Source organism: Eupeodes corollae, chromosome 1 (genome assembly GCF_945859685.1).
Source record: "Eupeodes corollae chromosome 1, idEupCoro1.1, whole genome shotgun sequence".
Classification (NCBI taxonomy): domain Eukaryota; kingdom Metazoa; phylum Arthropoda; class Insecta; order Diptera; family Syrphidae; genus Eupeodes; species Eupeodes corollae.
In genome coordinates this window covers 283,584,713-283,607,882 of record NC_079147.1, presented here as the reverse complement: position 1 = coordinate 283,607,882, position 23,170 = coordinate 283,584,713, and positions in this window count along the sequence as shown.

Genomic DNA, 23,170 nt, shown 5'->3' with positions numbered 1-23,170 from the left:
GAGAGTTATTATGACACTTTACGTCAGTCGATATGACAAACAGATGGAAGAATTCACCACAGGTAGCAATAAAAGTATTGCCAGCCCAGTAGCTCAGCTTAAGGGGGGGTTTCGATGAGGTGAATATTTTATTAATCAAGGTGATTAATAAAATTGAAATGAAATTGATATCAAAATGATATCGAAATACGACGAGGTGAATTTCTCCAAGTCGTATTGATTATAGTGGGCGCCAGGAAACTTTTTACTGGAAGTTTGCCAAAACCAGTCGCTGAAAAATTTTCCTTCAAATAAACTTACGAAATAAAAGAAAGGTTTTATTTTCCCGAAAGGAAATTTAAGTTGTGTTTTATTGCCTGGAAAACCTTGGCCGAAGCCGGGATTAAAAACCAGGATCTTTTGAAAAGGGAAAGATACAAATTGAATTATTGAGATTGACAGAAGGTCAATTCTCGATAAATGTCTTGCAAAAGAAAATGATGAATATAATAATAAAAAAACGATAAAAGAAATCACTCGAAGAAAATTATTTCGATAAGAAGCAAAAATCAAAAAAAATAAAACGGTAAACGCATGCCGTAATAACCGAAAATTCGACTCGAAGGTCAAAAGGACGAATTTAAACCAAATGAACACCAGAAAAAAAAACCAATATTCTTAGAAACACTATACTTAGCTTCTTTTTGATTTCCTCAAACGACTATCGTAATCCTTCCTCACTTTTCTCCACCGCAGAACAAAACAAAATCTTTAATTAATGTATGTCTTTTCAAAAAAATTCCTTCACACAATTTTACTTTAGTCAAAAGGCTTTGGACGCAATTCAAAAAGTGGCCATCATCATGGCGAGCTTGACCCTTCCGGCTACTTGCCCTCAGGCAATCCTCTCGGACCTTTTGCGTGGTGATCGATCTGTCTCGGTCCCGCAACTTCCTCCATCCATAAGATTGGGTGTGCGACCGAGAAGCCAGATATCTTTCATCGCACGCGATCTCTTTAAAGAGGTGATGCGATCACCCAGTAGCTCAATGAGTGAGTTCAGCTCTTCACTTTCGAACCCATTCCAGTCAAGACTTTCTGGAAAAATCGTGTGGAATTCCTCGCATTACCGAGTATTTACACGCGCTAGTTTTTAGTTGAGGAAAGACTACTTATGTGGTGTTAAAGGAAGTCGGTAGCCAAGCCTATAATTAAAATAAAAGTTATTAAGATATTCTTGGAGTGATTTTTCTATCGTTAATAATTATCTACTTTATGGTGGGCCCTCGGCCATACTACGTTAACGTTGGTGTGACTTTTCTACACACATTGTTGGGCATGGGTATCGTCTTCATGCCTTGACGATATTGTTTATCCAATATGTGGGCCAACCGTCGCACAGTTCGTTGGTGTGGAATCCTTTCGCACACTTTGGTAGGACCTGTTAAATTTGCTTTCCCAAAATGCTAGAAAAGCAGGTCACTGGCTGATGGTCCAGGTTTCTACTAAACTCTTCCAGAATTTTGCGGCCGCAGTAAGAACTCATTAAGGGTAGTTAGCAACAAGGGAGGTGAAACTTGTTGTGGTAAAATTTACCGCAACATGTTATTGAATAAATTATTAATAGTTTGCAACAATTGCTTTAAACATAGTGTTTACATACTTTCATTATTCTTAATAAATTTGTATTATATCATGTACTATTTATAAGTCAATCTTGATGTACTTTTAATCAATAAATATCAAATATCAGCCTGGAAGCACATATTAAAAATTGTAATTCAACAATTAAGTATAAAATATTCATAGATGACTTAGTTAATACAAAAGTTAGAAACATTCATTTAAATTAAGACAGAAATAGAAAACATTTAAAAACTATGAAATTTTCATCTTTGAATAAGTTAATACAAATTTTTAAATTTTCAAAACACGTAAATGCTTTTAATGAACATCCAGTTTTTGTGCCTGGGAGCACATTGCAGAGAAATTTAAACTTTGACATTTTCATCACTGATTTATGAAGTCTAATGTCCGTATTCAACTTCAACTCTATAAAATATTTCAAGGTGTACAATTTTGATCTAACAAAAATATGCAAAATGGACATTTTGCAAAGACTCACCTATCAAAAGAAAACCGTTCTTATTATCTTAAAGTTGATTGATAGAAAAAGAAAAGCGCATTATGGAAAAAAACTTTCAAAGGCTGTAAAATGTTCATATTTCATGAAGTCTTAAAATGTCACAGAAAGAAACGAACAAAAAAATTGAATCGACAATCATTCTTAATCAAGGCCTCTTAAGACCTTTAGAACCTAAAAAAAGAATTCTTCGAAGTCAATCTCTGCATACATAATATTTTAGTTAACGTATAAGATCGACTTCTAAAAATCAATTCAAATGTATTTCGACACTTCATTGACGATCTTTTAATGCTTTAATCTTGAGCACAGAAAAAGAAAAAAAAAACTGCGCCCAAACAATCAAAAAACTTAATTTACTTACCTTTTGGCCTCAATTTTCTCAATCAATTTTCCAAATCTACATATTCAAATAACACTTTTTTCTATCACTCTACCACAAAATAGTGTGTAGTGTGGTAATTTTCCAAAGAATTGACTTTTTTTTCAGTCAGCAGTCAACACGATGCACCTTTTAAAAGGCCTAAATATAACCTTCCTAGCGCCATCCGGAAGACAAAATAACACACAACGACACAAAAAAAACATCAAATCATTGAATTTGATTATCACTGAAATATAATTCCAAAGATATGCTAATGAGTGCGAGTTTGTATCGTGCGACGACGACGACGACAACGTCAGACACCAAACACCGGAAATTTAACCTCAAAAGTCTGACGAAAAAAAAACTAAATGAAATTAACAACAGTCCCCTTGCTCCAAAATAAACAAAAAGGCTTAATCGGTTTATATTCTGTGAGGTGCTTTGCTAATGGAAACGGAAGGGGGCTGAGGTCGAAGCCGATCATCCTCAAATAAAAGTGGGAGCGAGCATATACCCAATCGAGTAACCCGACAAAAGTCCCAAATTTTCGAATTCGCTTCCTTCACTGATTGATTACCTGCTGAGACAGAAGGTTTATTCCCCAAAAACCCGACCAAGAAATAATTTATTTAATTTTAAGGGGGTGGGCCTGTTAGCCACCGACCGCATCATTGTATACCTCTCTAACCATTATAAGCCCGGGTCAAATATATCATTTTTATGAGACAGATTCTTTGCCCCTTTTTTTGGGCATGGAGCGGGAGAATGTCTAATAAATTACTAAGCCTAGCCAACAAAATATGCTGTTTGTGGGTTTTGCATTCTCTCCTGATGTCGAAGTCAATGTCTTCGGGCGACACGACGAGTCCGTGGCTTTATGCCTAGACCTAGATCCAGAATAGTGAAAGCTTCCTTCGGGTGTTTTTTGTTGGTATTTTTTGTTCTCGTTTGGCATTCAAAAAATTTTGATTTATTAATAATTCTCGATTAATTAAATCGTTGGATTTCCATAAATCCAACCGATTCGAAGCTATGGACTCGAAGAATGTCTGTGGAAAGGTATAAATATTTTATAGAAGAAGCAGAAGAAGAATATTTTTGACCCACTTTAGGAGTGAAGTATATCATCATAATTTTATATATACATAAATAGCTTGGCGTGTGCGTTCTGCCTTTATAGTTGTATGCCGCCAACACCACCACCACCATCATCATCCCGTATGGTTAAAGTCTCTAGAAATTGAAGATCTAGACATCAATGGGCGATTTATTTTGATTTAGGAGCCGGAAGAAGCGAGTGAAATCGATGGTTTTGGATGGCAAAAGTCAGGAGCAAAAGCCCTTACCATAATAATAATACAATATTTTGGTATGTGGGGGATTCTTAAATAATATTATGAGTGTTTAATCATAAAGAGCAACGAATATGAATTGAATGAGTTCAAGGCGTTTATATGTAGGTATGAGCTTTCAATACAGAGAATTATGTGAATCTTAAGGTTTTTGTAGAGGGAGTTATGGAAAAATTATGTATTAGGAACACAAATTATACCTATGTTATATGATGCCTACGACCTTATTGCTAGAATGAGAGGGCCCTTCACCTGTACACCTATAGGGTTTGCTTAGCAAGTGTAATTCATGGTATCAAGTGTTGCGAGAGACTATTTTGTATGAATTTTACATAAATCATTGTTTGTAAACAGAATAGAATTTTGGAAAGAATGCGATATTTTGCGAAAGCAATTTTTAAAATACGTTATAGATAGGAGAATTTCATTAAAAGAATAACATTCATTGACTTTAGGCTGCGATAAAATCGATCTTTTTAACGTTAAGATAAACAGACTGCAATGATTTTTTCCTCAAATCAATAAAGAAAACAAGTTTTTATATCAAATAAATAAAAAGTTCTGAAAATAAAATATAATAACGTTGAAGCTGTTTTTTAATAAATTTGTTTACATAATTTTTGATGACTTTTGATAGCAATTTTTAAGAATTCTAATATAAACAGTTTCGTTTTCATAAAGTATGTTTAGAGGAAGTAATTGGATATTTATTTAATTGCAAAAAGTCAGCTAGCTTTTTTTTTGCATGATTTTTTTAAACGACTTACTTTTTGTATGTTTGGATTTAGTTTTTCAGGTTTATCAACAATTTTTTCAATACCGAGAATTCAAAAACTTAAACACATCTAACTAAGTGACTTTGACTGCGTAGAATGAAACTCACTGTACCATATGCAAATTGTGAACGATCAAATCAGGATTTTACACAAAACGTCAATCAGCTTTTTGAGAGGCATGTTCCTATAGCGACATCTGTGCTCTGATGTCACGGCTAAATGCCACCTACAGTCATTGGAGCACTTCCACAAATTGTATTGCAGACTGCGTAATCAAGTTGTCATAATGGTCAGAACGGCAAAAAGACTTAATTATGAAAATAAACTGGGTTCTCTAACCTCTGGCAATAAGTTACGGAAAAACCTGCGAGAAATCGGTATTGGCAACAATCTAAAAAGACTGTTATTAACGTCGATTGTGATGCACTCAACAAAAAGTAAACGTCCATGCCCTTAAACGTTGCTTCACGAGATCATTCCCTTGCTGAGGAGGAACCAACTGATATCAACAGGTCTCTGAGTTTTATAAGAATACAAGAGGAAGACATTGTAGAGGCAATAATGTCGATTAAATCTAATGCTACTGGCCTGGGCCAAATGTACCCTAAGTTATTGAGACTAATGCTTCCATATTTACTACGCTATATAACCTACATATTTAACAGCATATTGACTACTTCTGAGTTTCCTTTAAAATGGAAGATGGCTAAGATTATTCCCATACCCAAATAGCAAACACGTACTGCTACAGAATGTCGGCCGATTGCCACTCTTGCGTTTAATTCGAAGGTATTTGGAAGAACTATTCTGGGGCCGATCCAAAAATATCCTACAATCAACAACCTGTTAAGTACCTGGCAGTCTGGTTTTCGACCTAAGTGCAGCTGCAAATCCGCGTTACCTTTTGTAACTGATGAAATAAGATTGGCAATGGACATTGATCATGTTGCACTGACACTGTTTGATTATTCAAAGGCTTTTGATACTATTAACCACTCAATTCTTTGTAGAAAGCTGCGAATTAACTTTGGGTGTTCTTTAGAGTCCTGCAAGCTTGTTCTTTCGTATCTCAGCGGAAGGCAACAATGCGTGGTCCACATTTCTCAATATTTTGAGTGGAGTGCCACAGGGATCTATCCTTGGACCAATCCTCTTCTCACTTAACATAAATGAGTTACCACAAGTGGCTAAACATTGTTTAATTCATCTTTATGCTGACGATGTGCAGCTGCTGATAAGTCGACCTTTTGGGGCTAAAAATGATGCCGTAGCTTTAATAAACGAAGATCTGCTCCGCATTTCACAGTGGTCAAAAAAGAACATCTCCGCAGTACCCCTGTCAAATCAACATCGTTCCCCATCTATCGCAAAAACTTTGATCTATCGGGCTTATACCTGTTGAAACTTGGTACTGCTATTGGTAAAGTCCATGGAAGTCTCCGCCTTCTTCAATTCACTCGAAATTTCATCTTGACCAAAACTAAACTGCTACTTGCAAAGGCCCTTATACTATGGGTGTGAAATCTTTTGTATACAAGGTTTGTGATTAGCCGCAAATTGAATGTTGCTTATAACAATATTGCCCGCAATATTTATAATCAACGTCGGTTTGATCACATATCCATTTTTGCGGTACAGATTTTTGGTTGTAGCCTATAAAGCTTAATAAACTTTCGCTCTCAGAGTTACCTGCATGAAATCATTCAAACACAACAGCCTGATTATCTATACGGTAAGCTGAATTTTCCTCAATTAACAAGATCCTTTGCTTTAATATTGCCCCGATACAATTTTCTAAATATTGAGCGTCAATTTTTTATTCATATTGTACGCCTTTGGAACTCTCTGCCCATCGCTATGAGAAGATTGAGAAGCATAATTAGATTTAAATTTGTACTATTCAACTATTTGGCAAATAATTAATGTTAAATTTACTTTTCTTTATATAAATATGTAAATAGAAGTCTTAGGTATATAATTTGTATTCAAATTCTGAAATAAATATTAAGCCTGGCAACACTTTATAAGACTCATGTCCTACCTTGTAAGCGATTTTTGAAATGTATAAAATACAAAGAGGCTGGGATGCGACCCACACTGATAACTTCCCATCCCGTCTGTCGATTTGTTTTGCTTAAAAGTTTGTCTGTATGTACTAAAGGGTGACTTTTTTGAGGTTAGGATTTTCATGCATTAGTTTTTGACAGATCACGCGGGATTTCAGACATGGTTTCAAAGAGAAAGATGCTCAGTATGCTTTGACATTTCATCATGAATAGACTTACTAACGAGCAACGCTTGCAAATCATTGAATTTTATTACCAAAATCAGTGTTCGGTTCGAAATGTGTTTCGCGCTTTACGTCCGATTTATGGTCTACATAATCGACCAAGTGAGCAAACAATTAATGCGATTGTGACCAAGTTTCGCACTCAGTTTACTTTATTGGACATTAAACCAACCACACGAATGCGTACAGTGCGTACAGAAGAGAATATTGCGTCTGTTTCTGAGAGTGTTGCTGAAGACCGTGAAATGTCGATTCGTCACCGTTCGCAGCAATTGGGTTTGTGTTATTCGACCACATGGAAGATTTAACGCAAAGATCTTGGTGTAAAACCGTATAAAATACAGCTCGTGCAAGAACTGAAGCCGAACGATCTGCCACAACGTCGAATTTTCAGTGAATGGGCCCTAGAAAAGTTGGCAGAAAATCCGCTTTTTTATCGACAAATTTTGTTCAGCGATGAGGCTCATTTCTGGTTGAATGGCTACGTAAATAAGCAAAATTGCCGCATTTGGAGTGAAGAGCAACCAGAAGCCGTTCAAGAACTGCCCATGCATCCCGAAAAATGCACTGTTTGGTGTGGTTTGTACGCTGGTGGAATCATTGGACCGTATTTTTTCAAAGATGCTGTTGGACGCAACGTTACGGTGAATGGCGATCGCTATCGTTCAATGCTAACAAACTTTTTGTTGCCAAAAATGGAAGAACTGAACTTGGTTGACATGTGGTTTCAACAAGATGACTCTACATGCCACACAGCTCGCGATTCTATGGCCATTTTGAGGGAAAACTTCGGAGAACAATTCATCTCAAGGAATGGACCGGTAAGTTGGCCACAAAGATCATGCGATTTGAAGCCTTTAGACTATTTTTTGTGGGGCTACGTCAAGTCTAAAATCTACACAAATAAGCCAGCAACTATTCCAGCTTTGGAAGACAATATTTCCGAAGAAATTCGGGCTATTCCGGGCGAAATGCTCGAAAAAGTTACCCAAAATTGGACTTTCCGAATGGACCACCTAAGACGCAGCCGCGGTCAACATTTAAATGAAATTATCTTCAAAAAGTAAATGTCATGGACCAATCTAACGTTTTAAATAAAGAATCGATAATATTTTGAAAATTGTATGCGTTTTTTTTTTTTAAAAAAGTTCTATAGCTCTTAAAAAATCACCGTTTAGTATCGATTTTACCAAATTTGCGTACTATTTTTTATAGATTATATTTTTTTATGAAAAAACGGACTGTTGGATTTTTGTATAAAAATCACTGAATATCGAAAACAATATTTTCCGTAAAATAAAATAAGTTTGAAGCGAATATTTTTAATTTTTGAAAAGCTATTTGAGTCGAAAGTAAATGTTTACCAAGTTTTAGTATTGTTTTTTTTTTTTAGAGTTTTATTTTTTGTAAAAAAACCGTCAATTCGATTTTCTTCAAAATTCTATCAAATGTTGAAAACAATATTTTCTATAAGAATTGAAGCCAATATTTTATAGTTTTGAAAAGATATTTGAGTCGAAAATCAATTTTTACCAACTTTTGTTAAATTTTTTTTTAGGTATTTAATTTTTTGTACAAAAACTTCAATTCGATTTTTTTTCAAAATTTAACTAAATGTTAACAACAATATTTTTTGAAAGATAAAAGTAGTTAAAAGAAAATATCTACAATTTTTGAAAAGATATTTGAGTCCAAAATCAATTTTTACCAACTTTTATAAATTTTTTTTAAGGTTCTTTTTCTCAACATCTTTCGTAATGTTGAAAACAATATTTCTTATAAGATAATATAAGTTTGAAGTCTAACTTTCAAGTTTTTGAAAAGATATTTGAATCCATATTCAATTTTTACCAATTTTTGTTAATTTTTGTTCGGTTTTTAATTTTTTTTTAAGAAAATTGTCAATTCGATTTTGTTCAAAATTTTACTAAATGTTAACAACAATATTTTTTGAAAGATAAAAGTAAATTAAAGCCAATATCTCAAAGTTTTGAAAAGATATTTGAGTCGAAAATCAATTTTTACCAACTTTTATTAATTTTTTTTTAAGTTTTTATTTTTTGTAAAAAAACTGTCAATTCGATTTTTCTCAAAATTTTATCAGATTTTAAAAACATTATTCTCCGTTGTTAAAATTGTTTTGGAGATGAAATCATATGTTAGTCGTTAAATTGAAGAGGTGACAAATTTTTTTTTCAGTTTTTTTGATTTAGAAAAAAACAGTTAGATAGATTTTTTTCAAAAAATATACTTCTTTGAGATCCTTAGCGTTTTTGGTTCGTAAGATATTTAGGGTTAACCAAAATGTTCACCTTTTTTTTAAACTGCTATGGTAAAAAAACCATAAACGCAATTTTCTTGAGAGCCCTTTCTGCATCTTTCTGCCTTATTATCTGTATAACAAAATTTATTTGAAGTCAATATCTCTTCTGGTTCTTGAGCTATGGACGACGAAAAAACGTCGCGAACGGACGGACGTACGGACGTACAAACGTACGTACACACGCACGCACAGACATCTTTCTAAAAATCTTTTATTTCGGCTCTAGGGACCTTGAAACGTCGAGAAATGTCAAAATTTTCAATTTGACAAATCGGACCCATTACAATAACTTCCTATGGGAAGTTAAAAATAGAAACTAATGAGCATTTCTGGAAGTGCGTGTATTAGGGCTGAAGCTTGTTTTAGTGGCATCATTTAAAAAAAATTGGTCCATTGAGAACTAGGGCCTAGTGACTTACAACTCTCAACCATGAAGTGAAAAAACTTTAGATAGCACCGGCAGAGATTTAACCCAAGCATGAAAGTTCTACGCATTTCATATTTCCAATTTTGGACAATATCGAATGTGATATCATTCCATAATAGGTGATTTGTAAAACACATACCGAGTACTGAAAGTTGAAGTTCCACATTCAAAAGACAAGGATGAGTATCCAGAAACGAATATGAAAATCGTTAGAGAAACCGTTGGATTAGGTAAAACAGACAAGAGAGCGTTTACGGGTATTAGGAAGAGATTCGGAGACAAAAACAAACAATATTAAAACCATTCAATACAATTTGTGCTGCATGGTTCAAAACGTAGTTTTTAATCCAAAGAAAAACGGATTCATCAATAAAAATCATTTTCAATAAGAGAGCTTGGTGACAAAATATATCAAATGCCTTTTAAAATATCAGAGCAATAATCTTACTTTCTCTAAAACGGTGTTAAGATTTGATCCATTGTTCGGTTAGATAAACTATCAAATCACCGGTTGACCTATTCCTACGAAAGCAATACTGTCGGTCTTTTAGAAGCTTTAGTTCTTAGAGATGTATTTTTTAGCTGATAATTAATCAGAGTTTCCATGTTCTTAGAAAGAAGGGAAGTGACTGCTTTTGGACGATAGGAGGGAGGAGGATTTTTCTTTCGTAGGGAGAAACTGGAAAATATATATATATTTGTATTTATAAAAACCAGTGACCACTTAAAGTTCCAGAAGGATACATTGAAACCATCCCAGTTGGCTTTCTTATATTGCCTAAAGGTTCTTACAGCGGATTGAAATACTCCAAAATTGGTTTCAATTTCGAATGCAAAAATCCACAATCATACTGACATAATGATCAAAATTGACCGTAACTGATCTTTCGATCTCTTCAAAAAACCATGGGCCAATAATGCAGATTCTGGATATTGTACACCAAACAGTCACACGTTCTGTATGCAGAGGCTGCTCATGAAATTCTCTCGGGTTAGTGGGCCTCCAATATTGCATGTTTTGTTTGCTCACACATCCGGATATATGGAAATGTGCCTAGTCACTAAAGAAAACAAGGGCGTCCTGAGGCAACATAATAGCGTGGGTTAGGTAGCCAATTTGCATGGGTGAAAACTAAGTTCCTTATAAAAAATTCGTCTTACTGTGTTACTAGAAATCTCTAAAGCAGCCGATAGTTTGTGTGCAGATCGCCTAGAGGATTTTAAAACTCGTGCACTTACCCTTTCCATATTTTCTGGCGTCCTGACTGTCTGGAAGTTTCATTATGTTTCTTCTGCACACTACCGGTATTCCTGAACGTCTCCACCCACAAACAAATCGATTTCCGATCAGGCACACGACCTGTAGGTGCCATAGTGAAATGGTTTCTGAAAGCACACTGATTTGCGTTCAGTTCAAGAGTTTAAGATAAGAAAGTAACCACACCTCACCCTGTAATTTTAAAAATTCGAGCATTCGGTTTTGAACAATTAACTTAAACACGTATTTCTCAAAACTTCATATAGAGTCAAATGAAGATAATTCAAAAATAATTAAAACTTTATCTAGAAGACGAAGATTTGTACTTTGCAATCACATAATATAATTATTTATTGGTGAATGTTTATTATCTTGTGTATTTCTTTCGAATTATCAAAAGTTTATATATTAAAAAGGTGATAGGATAGAAAAGTTATAAGGCTATATAATGGAATTCCGTACAACTTCATCTTTTAAAAAAGAATTGTATTGTTTGTGTGACAGAAAAAAAATAATTTTGTGGACCAATGTAATTTATATAAAATAAAAATATAGAAAAAAATAAACAAATGTTAATATTTAAATTTTCTAATAATAACAATAATTTTTTTCTATTCACTTAACACAATGATGATAAAAAATCGCATGAACTCTCCCAATAAACATACATTTTAATTAAACATTTATTATTAATTCACTTCACATAAATGTTTATATAATAATAAAATATAACTATTAGTGCAAATATTCGGCTCTTCGGGAGATAATTTTATAAAAAAGAATTCGATGAACTCAAGCGTATTTAAATCCAGCCAAAGTGTAATCATCTAAATCAAGGATTATTATCGCACTCTATCTCACAAATGCAACACATTAAAGTATTATTACCTGAGCCCCTCCAGCATCCATTTCCACCACATACCGCTATCGCCATCGTCATATGGAAATCACTTAAATCCTCGAGGCAGGCAAAATGATTCAATTGTATAATTGGAAGAGCAAAGTTCCGAGAGAGACTATTTTATATACTCGTATGCATGCATCTCATCTCTTTGGAGGATTATTAATTTTATTTTAATTAAGTTAATTTATGCTAACAAAAGAGAATTTTAATTAGCACACATAAAAACCCACACCTATCTATGGGGACTCTAACATAATCATGCTTTAGCTTTAGTCTGGATCTGGATCTAGTCCACGAGGACGGTGTCGCCATTCTGTCGGTTAATGTTTTGAATATAACGACGAGTAACGGTGGTGATGGTGATTGTGATGATAGCAATAATGGTCCAGAACTTTTATATACATATATGTACTTATGAGGCACAGCGGCACAGATTGCACTGCACATGCAACAAATTCAACTCCTCTTAGTGCTGCAAGACTAGTTTGTTAGTTAGACTCATGGCAAAGATTATAATTACATCTCTCTAGCTGATTACCTTCCTACTGCTGGGACTACTCTGACCTGAGTTTCTGAGCTACCAGCATTATCAAAGTTTAATATAATTGAAATGGAATCTTCTTTGTTCCTGGATTTTATAGACTAAGACAATAACTTCAGACTCAACGTCCAGGGAGTGCTTCAGAACTTTGAAGAATAATTGTTTAAGCCACTGTTCAGAGTGCAATAATTCGGATTTCCAGTATCCAGCTTAATTTTTGTTTTTCAAGAAAAACACGGTAAATATGATCAAAGACTGTGAGGATTAAGAAAAGTAGTTAAAAGCTTACATATTCCTTATTATTTCTTGCATAACAAATTGTTTCTCAAACATTTTCTTTGCGCTGTTTACTTTCTATCTTCTATCTTTGAAATAGTTGAGCGTAAATAAAAGTTTGAAACCACCAAACTAAAAAATATTCAAAACGTAAATTTAAATAAAATCCTTGAGTTAGAATACATTGTTTTTTTATGACCAACCTTAACGATCTCTTAGATTTTATTACATTTAAAAGGTTTAAATAAAAATATAACACCATTTGTGTAACAATTTCATTATCAACTGTAAAATTTAACACTAATTTTCTTTAATTTTTTATTCGAACATTTATAATAAATAAAAACATAAAATAAAACATAACAAACAATAAAAAGGAGAATATTTAACTTTATTGTTCTTTATAAAAAAACTGAGACAAAATACCTTAACAGCAACAATGAAGATTTTTCCTGCAATTAAAAGAAACGACACAAAACTTCACAAAGACAAAATAACCTAACTCACGAATATAGAAGAAAAACACAAGATTTATGATCAGAACTTGAATGAAATTCAAAACTTAAAATTGATTGTCTATAATAAAATTTCAAAGAAATTTACTAAAAAAAACATAATAAAACGAAGTAATTTCCATAAGAAAATAACAAACGATCACAAATTTTGTTTAATTTAGATCTTCTACTCTGATGATGTCCAATGTCCGATGCCTTAGGAAGATATTTTTTACTCAAAGAATGTTGTCGCACAGTCCAGGTTGATAAGTTGAAAACGGGTTTAGGGGCCTAACAATATCAAATCCATTATACACCATCTGCAAGAAAAGTTAAAACTTTAATTTAATAAATCGTCTGTCGATTTGTCTTTCTTAAAACTTTATAGGTTTTCGTGTTGGGTTAAAAAAGTTGAATTATTCGCAAAAATTTTAAAATGTCAAAATATTTTCCATATAAAGATATAGTTTACTTTGAAAATTTCGTTTTGTTAAAAAGACTTTTAAACGAAAATGAATTTTTACCAATTAAAGTTGCATTTTTTAAATTATTACAAATTGGATGAATGAAATTAATTTGAGAGATATCAAAAACCAAACATCAATTTATACCAAATTTGCGTACTATTTTTTGTAGATTTTATTTTTTTTATGAAAAACGGACCATTGGATTTTTATAAAACAAACTACTAAACATCGAAAACAATATTCTATGGAAAATAAAAAAAGTTTGAAGACAATATTTTTTGAAAAAACTAATTGAGTCGAAAGTAAATTTTTACCAAGTTTTAGTATTGTTTATGTTTTTTAGGTTTTTAATTTTCTATAAAAAACTGTCTATTCGAATTTTCTCAAAATTTTACTGAATGTTGACAACAATATTTTGTAAAAGATAAAAGTAGTTTAAAGCCAATATATCAAAGTTGTAGGTTTTTATTTTTTATAAAAAAAACTATCAATTCGATTTTTCTCAAAATTTTTCCATATGTTAAAAACGTTACTTTTCGTTGCACAAAATTGTTTTGGAGATAAAATCATTTTTTATTAGTAAAATTTTCGAGGTGACAACATTTTTGTTTCAGTTTTTCTGATTTAAGTAACGTAAGATATTTAGGGTTAACCAAAATGTTCACCTTTTTTTATCTGCTATGGTAAAAAACTACAGACGTAATTTTCACAGACATCTTTCAAAATTTTCAATTTTACCAATCGGACCCATTATATATAACCTAAGGAAGTAGATTAAGTCAGTTAAAGTAGATTAGTTATGAAAGCTTATTTGTAATAAGATTGCGATATTTAATTGACGCTTTTAAGAAGTATTATAAGTTTGAGTAGCAGTAGCCATTAAGAACGTTGTGAAGTTGAGAATGAAAAAGCATGCCGTTTCCAATATACATATATAGGTACTGGGCAGGTTCTTATAAAGTGCATGGTATTTTCCGATTCATCCAGATAATATAGTGTACATATTCCATCTGTATCCGTTTTGAAGGCTCTTCCATTGATATTCAGGAGCCGCAGCAAACTTTAAAATTGATGGAAATCAAATCCCTAACTGGAAATTCAGTCTGGTGTTTTTCAATCAGTTTCAGTAAGAGAATGTTATGCAAGCTGGGCCATTCAAGAAGGTTCATGTCAAAAGAAAAATCCAACGAACATCCATGAAAAAGATCCAACCATTCCTTAGCCTAGAAGAGTTTCTTGTTAATAGTGGCTTTCAATAAAATGTTGGGTAATCTTTTATTAGGAAGATTTAGATTTCGTTTTATGAAAAAAAAATATAGTTGGAGGGACGTTTAAAAACCCTTCGGTAAACCTGTTTTAATCACTGCAATTTTTTTACTTGGTTGTAATTGCGGTAGGTATTCCCAAACTTGAGCACAGTACAACATAATAGCTTTTGAGGAGGCATAGTATAGATGCTCATTCCAAGACATGTTTTAATTAAACACTACCCCAAGATATTTCTATTGATTAAACACCTTTATTTCAGAATTATTGTTGAACAGTTTTTCGCACGTTTTATTTACGATTACTGCCTCTTGCAAGGAATTGACAAATTCTCCAAGAGTAATTCTTGTCATGAAAAGTGCTTTCTCAAATTAGCCGTTCGGATTCGGCTTTAAACTGTAGGTCCCCTTAATCGCACACAGGAATGGTTGAGAGTTGTAAGTCACTATACCCTAGTTCTCAACGGACTGTTCCTTCACCCAATTTACATTAAAAAAAAGAGTCTGGGATGCGACCCACACTGATAACTTCCCATCCCGTCTGTCGATTTGTCTTGCTTAAAAGTACTCGTATCAATTTTTACCAATTTTGCGTACTTTTTTTGTAAATATTACTGAATATCGAAAACAATATTTTCTGTGAAATAAAATAAGTTTGAAGCAAATATTTTTAATTCTTGAAAAGCTATTTGAGTCGAAAGTAAATTTTTACCAAGTAAAACTTGGTCTTGTTTTTTTTTAGGGTTTTATTTTCTGTAAAAAATTTTTTTCAAAATTTTATCGAATATTAAAAACAATATTTCTTATAAGTTTAAAATAGTTTGAAACAAATATTTTAAATTTTTAAGTCGAAAATAAATGTTTACCAATTTTTGTTTAATTTTGTTTTGGTTTTTAATTTTTGTACAAAACCTGTCAATTCGATTTTTTTTTTCAAAATTTTACTGAATATTTTTTGAAAGATAAAAGTAGTTTAAAGCCAATATCTACAATTTTTGAAAAGATATTTGAGTCGAAAATCATATTTTACAAACTTTTATTAATATTTTTTTAGGTTTTTGTTTTTTTTGTAAAAAAACTGTCAATTCGATTGTTCTCAACATTTTTCAGAATGTTGAAAACAATAATTCCTATAAGATTAAATAAGTTTTTGAAAAGATATTTCAATCGATTCAATTTTTACCAACTTTGGGTAATGTTTTTCTCAGATTTTTATTTTTTATAAAAAAAACTGTCAATTTGATTTTTCTCAAAATTTTATCAGATGTCAAAAACATTATTCTTCGTTGCAAAAATTTTTTTTGGAGATGAAATCATATTTTATCGTAAAATTTTGGAGTTGACAAATTTATTTTCTTTATATTACTCGTATATAAAATTTAAATCAAGTCCCTAGCGTTTTTGGTTCGTAAGATATTTAGGGTTAACCAAAATTTTCACCTTTTTTTCAAACTGCTATGGTAAAAAAAAACACCCACGCAATTTTCTTGAGAGCTCTTTCTGCATCTTTCTGCCTTATTATCTGAATAGCAAAGTTTATTTGAAATGGATATCTCTTCTGGTTCTTGAGCTATGGACGACGAAAAAAACGTCGCGAACGCACGGACAGACATCTTTCTAAAAATCTTTTATTTCTTTATTTTCTAGGGACCTTGAAACGTCGAAAAATGTCAACATTTTTTGATTTGACAAATCGGACACATTACATTAACTTCCTATGGGAAGTTAACAATACCGATTAGAAGTTTCGCATGCAGGTTATTTTAGAACGGAACGAAATGACAGGAGCTTAAGACACATCCTTGACGAACACCTTTCTTAGTTGGAAAGAAGTCTGTAAAACACGAACCATGCCACACAGTAGAATAGTTGGGTTTGTATACAGCTTAAAATTCATTGCAAATTTTTTTTTTTTATTCAAGCTGATAGTCAGTTCAAGAGAGCTTAGAGCCTATCAAGAAATGAAAGTCCTCTATAGTTTGACACATTATTGTATCTTCTTTCTTGAACAGTGGGTAACTTCTGTGTTTCTGTAATAAGAGTTTTGAGAGAGAGTTATGAAAATACGCTAATTTAATCAAACCTAGGAGTTTTCTTTTAATAATATAATATGGCGTATATATCTCGTGCAGCTCAATGGGATAATCTAACTCAGGAACATGTTTTGCTTGGCTTAAACTTAACATTTTGTTGCATGGGAGCTTCGTTTTCTTCATAAATACAGCTTTTGATTGCTTTGTTGGTATTATGATGGTGGGTACAATTGACTCGAGTTTTTTTTTAAAGCAACGCCTCTTTGGTTGTAAGATTTTATTCTAGAGATACCTCTTGGGTTGGTATTTTCTGCTCTACTAAAGATTTTAAGAAACAAATTAATAGCATGTAATCTGAGAAGGTAACACAATCAATGCACTCAAATCTTCAACCCAATTAGAGATAACGTATAATAACTAAATTATTAAATTGTCTTCCCAAGTACCTTACTTGCGGGATATTTGATATTAAACTAATAAAACACAATTTAAAATGCCCAAAAGTATTTTTTCTTAAAAAGGAGGCTTTCAAAACAATTTACCGACTGTACAAAGTTTTTCCAAAATCTTAGTCTTTGTTAACAAGAGATCTTCATCTTTGATGATAAAAATGAATTTATTTTCAAAAGTTTTAAGGTTCTGAGAGATTTTGAGCACAACCACATCATTTGTATGTGATTAGAAATTTCTAATCATTTAATAAAGGGTGATTTTTTTGAGGTTAGGATTTTCATGCATTAGTATTTGACAGATCACGCGGGATTTCAGACATGGTGTCAGAGAGAAAGATGCTCAGTATGCTTTGACATTTCAGAACTGAAGCCGAACGATTTGCCACAACGTCGAATTTTCAGTGAATGGGCCCTAGAAAAGTTGGCAAAAAATCCGCTTTTTTATCGAAAAATTTTGTTCAGCAATGAGGCTCATTTCTGGTTGAATGGCTACGTAAATAAGCAAAATTGCCGCATTTGGAGTGAAGAGCAACCAGAAGCCGTTCAAGAACTGCCCATGCATCCCGAAAAATGCACTATTCGGTGTGGTTTGTACGCTGGTAGAATCATTGGACCGTATTTTTTCAAAGATGCTGTTGGACGCAACGTTACGGTGAATGGCGATCGCTATCGTTCAATGCTAACAAACTTTTTGTTGCCAAAAATGGAAGAACTGAACTTGGTTGACATGTGGTTTCAACAAGACGCTACATGCCACACAGGTCGCGATTCTATGGCCATTTTGAGGGAAAACTTCGGAGAACAATTCATCTCAAGGAATGGACCGGTAAGTTGGCCACCAAGATCATGCGATTTGACGCCTTCAGACTATTTTTTGTGGGGCTACGTCAAGTCTAAAGTCTACACACACAAATAAGATAGCAACTATTCCAGCTTTGGAAGACAACATTTCCGAAGAAATTCGGGCTATTCCGGCCGAAATGCTCGAAAAAGTTACCCAAAATTGGACTTTCCAAATGGACCACCTAAGACGCAGCCGCGGTCAACATTTAAATGAAATTATCTTCAAAAAGTAAATGTCATGGACCAATCTAACGTTTCAAATAAAGAATCGATGAGATTTTGTAAATTTTATGCGTTTTTAAAAAAAAAAAAAAAGTTCTCAAGCTCTTAAAAAATCACCGTTTATTAATAGATATTGAGGATTGGAAGCATATTGCTCCAGAAATTGGATATTTAAATTACAAGTATTGAACCCCTTTTAACTATTTAGTAATTTTTTTTTTCAAAGTAAAAGTAAGTAGAAAATGTGAGCATGAATAGCTAACATTTTTTATATTCTAAAATAAAGTAATGAATCGGAGAACTTTTGTATTCCTCGAGTATCTTTTCCAATTATTTCTCAGAAAAACTTGTTTATTTACTTCATTTTTTTGGCGACTAATTTAAGATTTTCTTTAAAAAAGAGTATTTTTGCAAAAAAAATAAAATGTTTTTTACAAAATTAAGGTTTAATTTCTTTGGATCTCGATTCAAGAACGTTAAAAGCTGTTTAAGGTAATATTATGAGTTTAAATTTTGTATCTTGGCATAATAGAATGTCATACAAATTTAATATATACCAAAAATTTAAGTTTTGTCAAAAAAAAGATTACCTACCTAAAAAAATTGGCAATCAATTGAGATTTTCAAGATGTTCAAAGGAAATTTTCAAAAACCATTAAATGATACCTTCAAAAGTAATTTCTTAAATGGTTCTTTTGTTAAGTTTGATGGGATATTTGAAATATGTACTTCCTTAAGAATTAATATTTATCTAAGCGTCAATTTATTTGTGGTTGTTATTTTTATCAATTGAAATAAGCAAGATACATTTTGATTATTATACTGCATCATACGAGTAAATGAAGATAACAAAACTCTATTAAAAATAAAAATTTTAAGACTAACCATTTAGAGGAAATTTTGACTTTAATTTTCTCTTCGAATATCCACGAATAGTTTTTTTAATTTTCGGTCAAACAAATAACTCAAAATCGTTTAAAACTGTTCCTACATCACGTTTATCTCTTTAAAGGAGTGATATACCATATTTTTCTCTAATATCCCAAAAATTAAGTTCTGAAAATTTCCGGTGGTCATGACTATTATTGAATTTCGACTTAATATTTTAACTTGTTTTTAACACTAATCCCGAAAAATAAAAAAATAAACTGTTTTCGAATATCCCAAATGGTATGTTTTAGTTTACTGAAGTCTTGCATAAGTGAGATATTGTAACATTACATTTCCGAACTATATTATCATTATGTTCTGATCCTATAAAGTAAAGGGTTACACTAATATAATTTAATATACAAAACACAATCAACGCGGGGCAGGTTGATAAATTTCCCTTCATTTTAAAAACGTCGTCGTCGTTCGTTGTCCAAGGCGTCCATTGGCCGTTGTCGTCATTGGAATATTTTTCTCCCAAAACTCTTCGCTTCCTATTGTTTTGCATTTTTTGGGATATCAATTATTCAATTGTGTCAATGGTCACCCTGGTCAGTTAGTGGAAAGATGATATCCGCGGCGTTTGTTGTCTTGCAGGGAAAAATTAACAAAAATAAAATATTCAAATTTAGGAAAAGCACCAAGGCATTGTATTGGAGCACTCCAACTGACAACGCAACGTAAAGACGTTGAGAATGTTGTGCTGTGCATGCCCAGTGCCCAGTGCCCAGCAGGTGTCATAGTCGTCGTCAGCGTATATATTTAGATGATGCATGGGTTTTGAAAAGAACAAAACGTTTGGGAAAAATGCTTTACGCTTAAAACCAAGAGAAACTCATTAATTACCACAAGAAAAGATTAAGATACGCGCAGATATACTCGGGCAAGCCTTAATTTGCTGGATGACCTTATACAGAGGTATGACGGATATTTGTTATTCTCGGGAAGAAGGTGGTTATGGTTATGGTATAAAGAACTTGTTGTCTGTGTCACTTTCTTATACAAAAGGTATATAATTAAATTTGTCCGGTTTCAGGTCGAAGTGCGTGTATCTCAGCGGGAGAAGATTTAGGGGGCGCTTTAACTAACAATTCATAAGAACACACTTGCTATAATGGGCTTTAATAAATATTCATAATTATTATTATTTAGTGCGTTTGTTCTTATAGTGTATCCATAAATATTCAGAGAAAGGAAATAGGAATTTTTAATAAATGACACAATTTTAGGCAATCAATCATCTTATTCTTTTGTGAACATCATCACAGTAGGAGGGGGATATTCGAAGGGAACCCTTGTTTGGGGTTATGAGGGTAATATGGGTGTGGATAGTCACAATTGACTACCGTTTTTTGGGGCAGATATTTTGTGGCGGACATGAACTACTGATGGTCATGTAAGGGTATGTCAGATTTTGATGAAAAGTAAAGAATGGTAATAAGGTGTTAAGGGCGGAGTTAAGGAACCAAATAGACAGCTGGACGCATCAGTCATTAAGTTTTTTCAAGGAAGAAAAAAAAGTACATTTATTGGAAACTTGAATTTTCAACATAATCTGTATGCATATAATATAACGCAACAGGCTTTGATAAAATAATATTAAAGTTAAAATATATGGGTGGTTATACAAAAGTTGGGTAACTCGATGTCATCAACCTCAATTTTATTGAGATTACAATTTATTTTGAAACAATTGAAAGACTTTTATTTATTCACCCAATTTCAGTTCTTCATTGAAGAAGTTATTAAAAAAACACAATTCATTTTTAAAAACGTCAGCCCTTTGGCATGTCATAACCCAGAAAACCAACAATTAAGTAACTGTCTATGAAACATTATCATTGATTTGAGAAAACTTATCCATTTACTACGATGTGTGATGTATATATGTAGTTAAATAAATACTAAAACTTTAATGGAGTGTTCTCCACTTTATTTAAAAAAATAAGAAATTTTGTGTTTAGTTTCATTCGTCAGTCCGTTGCGTGTTATTCAACGTCAAATCCCACTTTGAATTTTAATGTTGGCAATGAAGTTAGTTTCCGATCTTTAGGTAATGTTTGTTGTCTATACACATTCTTAGCCAGTCAACATTTCAGTCAACGGTGAGTCATTCTTTTTTTCGTTAATCTAAAGTTTATTTGTATTTATACATATTAAGTTATGATTTGATAAATATAAGTCCTTAATATTTTGTCTTTTTCGTCAGTCTGTTGGCGTCAGTCCTGTGCCAGGTATCAGGTCTGATTACACGAAAAAGATGTGTCAGATGTTCCCATGAATCAAATAATAAAAAAAAACTACCCGTGCTAAAAAAGAAAAAAGAGTTTTTTTACCAATTTAACGAAAAAAATGATGTTTTCGAAAATTAATTATTAATTTTATTTTAAGTACTACTATCTCCTTAGATGCTTTTAAGGCACATATTTTTATATAGTATTTAAGTGTCTAAACATTAATTCCAACAGACAAACTGTTTTGGCATTGAGTGAAACTTAAGTACGTGAAGATTTCGATCATGCTGAATTTTTTATTCATGGGTATTGCTTATTGCCATTATTCTTCTCAAACCATGGTCTCGCCATATATATACGGTCATTGTATCAACTCCCTTTTTAATATCATGTGGTTAAAACTTTCCGTGAATAAGCACATCATTCACTATTGTTTTCTCAGGAATTTGATGCTCTGCCTGACTCCATCCAAAGAATTGTCTCCCTATATCCTCACACTGAAATCGTTATTACGGGCGATTTCAATGTTCACAATTCTTCGTGGCTTCGCCATGTGTGCTGAGATTTTTACTAAATTTATCCATCTTACTCAATTTGTCAATGAGCCTACTCGTATATCAGATGTTAACGGCCGAGCAGAAAATACAATTGACTTGTTTCTCACTTCTGATCCTGATAAGTACACAATCAGTGAATTGACGCCTCTAGGCACATTGGACCCCAGTGTCATATCTGCTAATTTCTCGTGTCAAACAAATCCAGTTAAAGAAAGAGCTCCAAAGAGAACAGTTTGGCAGTAAGAGAAAGCCAACTGGGAATGTCCAAATAGTTTCTTCGGGATCTTTAACTGGTCGCTATGCTTCCTCGGTAGTGACGTAGACTCCAGTGCATATATGATTTCTAGTATTATTCATCTGGTGTGGAAACGTATATCCCGAATAGGGTTAAAAGTATTTAACCCAAGGTTAAATAATGGTTCGTTTCGAGCTGCAATGAGGTTACCAAGGAGAAAGAGGTGAGCTTCCGGTGTTTTAAAGCCAACCCAACTGAGGAAAACCGGAAAAAGTTTAAGCAAGCCAAGAAGGCCTGCAATTCCTATATTCGAAGGACCAAATTTTATACAACAAAAATTACGGCGAAAAATACTACAATGTCCCAAAGGCAGTAAGAATTTGTTTGGTAATTTGTAAAAAACATGAGGAAATCTTTCTCTTCCTCGGTTCCTATACGCTTGTTGTCAATGACCCTCCTTTAGTTATCTCTATTGATAAAGCCAACTTATTTGCAAGCAGTTTGCCGAAAATTCCACCTTACCAGATAGTGTCATGACTCCCCCAGTTCTTGAACGCGTAAATGATTCTATGGGACCAATCTTTTTTCGTACTCGAACTCTGGCAAGAGATCTTAAAGATCATTCATAACCCCGCTGGCCCAGATGGTATCCCCACTATTATTGTGAAGAGGTGCTCTTCCACGCCAGCAAAACCACTGCGTAAGCTTTTCCATCTATCCTTTTCTTCTGGGCTCTTTCCGAGTAGTTGGAAAACTGCATTTGTTCAGCCAATCCCAAGATAAGGCGAATCTTCTTTTCCCA